At 41.0% G+C, this 3282-nt stretch overlaps 1 non-coding gene across 1 annotated transcript; it reads right to left on the reverse strand.

Annotated features, from left to right (window-relative positions):
- Positions 1-2590: 2590 nt before the first annotated feature.
- On the reverse strand, positions 2591-2664 carry trnag-ucc. The gene has a single exon. It is a non-coding gene; the product is annotated as a tRNA-Gly (tRNA).
- Between the last annotated feature and the right edge of the window lie 618 nt (positions 2665-3282).

Genomic DNA, 3282 nt, shown 5'->3' on the forward strand with positions numbered 1-3282 from the left:
CTATCTATCATCTACAGTAGGGCCACGTTCGGTATCCAAACATTGTCGAACATTGCAGCTAGATCACACCAATAGAGCCACAGTGATTCCGTCAGATGGGGTGTTCTACATAGCAAATCTCTATTTGAACGTTTCAAAACATTGCGTCCTGCTGAATACACCCCTGGCCTGTTTGTCAGGGGGGCTGTCAAGCGTATTTGCGATCAGAGTACCACTGGTTTGAGCCCAGTATGGGGACAGAGAGTGGAGGAAGAAAAGCTGGTAGCAGCTCAGTGACACAGGTTACATATACACATATGTGACCCACTTCAGGAAGCTAGGCATATGTCGCACCTCAGTACTTCACAGTAGAGGCATTTGAACGTCTTTTTGGCAGAAATGCCTTCAGGAACATGTGAACTTTCATGTGCCTTAATAACAAATATATATCTCCATCTGTAAATATGAATAAAATTGTTAAATTATGAGCCTAGTTGGTTTACCAACAGAAAAAGACCGGAACCTTCCCGCTAGCCATGATAGGCTGAGATAATGGATGGGCAGGACATACCGGGAGATGAGTTTGGATTGGTCTGCGATGTAGCATGCTTCTTTCTATAACGTGAGCTGCTCAGTATGTGTTGGTAATTCTATCCAATGCTGCTTTTTTGAAATATATAATGTTAGCTATCTACATAAGTTTTGCTACATTTCTCAACAACATTGATGCCCTGAATTTAGCAGCCTCTATCGACAGATCAGTTGGAAAAAGTTGTGATGGGCTACTTTCTGCACATGCCACGGTCAGTGTGAACCGGAGTGACTTGACACAACGATGGCCAAACAAGATGTAGCTACAAACAAAACAGAGTTAAATGGTTCCAGTATGCCATGAAGCGTTCATCCATGTATACGGGTAAGAGTCTAGCTTCATTTTCAGCTAACATTACGTGTATGATATGTGTAGTAATATTATTTGAATCAGAAATCCATTTGCATTGTTAGTTACAACCTAATGTTAGCTATCTAGCTAACATTGAACCTAGTTTGTTAGCTGTAGCTACCTGCAGATTCATACTACAGCAATGACAATCCATTTGTATTGGTAGTAGTATGAGTTGGGATTATGCCGGTTCATTGTTTAGCTAGCTAGCTAGCTACATGTCTAAACAAAAGACTCCACTTCACCAGATGATTACACAACCCATCAAGTTAGCCAGGTGTGTCTGGGGGTGATTATGGCCATCTATTCTATTTCATGAACATGTGTACATGTCTAGACAATAGTGACCCATCCACTTAGCTAGATGTGGCTGGGGGTTGCTTATAGCATTTCTTTCACATTTTTTTTCTTCTATTCAGCTTCAGATAAGAAATGACTGAGGAGGTGTTTTTGGTGCAACTTATTATAGGCCTACTATGTTACAGTAGGCCTATATGCTATACAATTCGGGTCTGTTATGTAAAATACAAATTAATCATTATGTGATCTAGCGAGGCATTGATTCAGCTTTGATCTAACTTTACTAAACGAGCACTATTGTGAGAAGTGATAATATATTTGTAATAAGTGTTGAGTAGGACTATTAGGCATAGGTGTCAAAGATCCCCCCAGTACTGCTGCTCATTCCGTTCACCAGCTCCGGAGGTCTACGTCACCGGCACTCTAGGCGTCACTGACCTGGATCATTACCACCAACCCCGGATTGTCTTGTCTCATTACGCACACCTGGTTCCCATTCCCCGTGATTAGTATGTGTATATATGTGCCCTCTGTTCCCCATTGTCCTTGTCGATTATTGTCCCATGTCCGTTGGTCTCGTTGACCTGTGCTCTGTTGTATCGGCTTTCGTGCTACGTGTTACTGTACATTGTATTACTGTTTACATACCGTGTAATTGTGCACTTGTTATTACGGGTCTCGTCCCGTGTATTATTTAGAGGTTTACACCTCGCTCTTTTGTTTGGGTTACATCCCTGTGTTATATATATACGTGTTTGTTTTGGGCTTCATCCCCGTCGTTTTTCATGACGTACCTTATGTTGGGTAGAGAAATAAAAAACCCTATTACATATTCCTGCGCCTGTCTTCTATCATTATACAACGTGACAGTAGGCAACATCTTGATAAGGGTTATTTTAAGATATTTGAGCACCCTCCAATAGAAGTGGTACGTTTCTGTAAGCTAAGCACTTGGGCAGTAGGGTGAGTTCAAGTGCGTTGTACAAGATCCCCAAGTCCATCACAAACTGTTTTGAGGACAGCAGTTTTAGCAACCCATGGTAGAGTTTTCTGTCTGTGGCTGTTCTTGTTACGTCAGATTTGGCCCGCTCAAAGTGGTCAAGTCTCCAACTGACGGGTCTCTGCACACATGCCTATAGTTATTAGTCTTTCGCGCCAACGCCAGAGAGAGAGAATACAGGGAAGAAACCAACATTTACCTACCTATAGGCTGCTATAGCCTACATATTCATTTAGTTTGTCATTCTATTGTTTTCATGGAGTTTTTGTGGTGAGTAAATATAAAGTTTTGTTTTTACATTTTAGTCATTTAGCAGACACTCTTATCCAGAGCGACTTACAGTTAGTGAGTGCATATATTTTCGTATTGGTCCCCCGTGGGAATCAAACCCACAACCCTGGCGTTGGAAACACCATGCTCTACCAACTAAGCTACACGGGACTACACTGAGCTCCACTGGACTACATTTATCAAAATAAATGTTCCAGAAATGTATTCCATGTATTCTCAAATTGAAAAAAGTGAGGGTGCCGCCCCCTCGCACTACGGCAGCACTACATCCCTGATTGTCAATTAATAAAAACCAGTGCCAGTCCTGGGCCCATATTCATAAAGGGTCTTAGAGTAGGAGTGCTGATCTAGTTAGCCATTAGTGCATAACTAAAAATGTTTTTAAATGTCCAACATATCTGAGAACGTATTCTTATTCTAGAAAACAATGACATGATACCTTTACAATTGCTTTACCATGTAATTAGATAATTGTTTTAATGTTGTTGAAATATCATAGCTCTTTTTTAATGTCTATTGCATTAAAAAATATGTATTTATCATTGTAATTATTACTATTTTTTCAATTTATCTCAACAGATGTTCCAGGCTGTTTAATTCCCGACGACGTCAGTAGCGGTTCAATTGATGTGAAGAGGAGCCGGCTGCATGCCTCTGTGTCACAAATCATGAGCAGATTCGTGCACATGACCGTGTTCTTGCATGTCCCTCACACAGATCTAGAGGCGCTCAACTCAGCATGACATAGAGATATTGTCCTGCTAAATAA

The sequence above is a fragment of the Coregonus clupeaformis genome, chromosome 20 (genome assembly GCF_020615455.1).
Source record: "Coregonus clupeaformis isolate EN_2021a chromosome 20, ASM2061545v1, whole genome shotgun sequence".
In the NCBI taxonomy this organism is placed as follows: domain Eukaryota; kingdom Metazoa; phylum Chordata; class Actinopteri; order Salmoniformes; family Salmonidae; genus Coregonus; species Coregonus clupeaformis.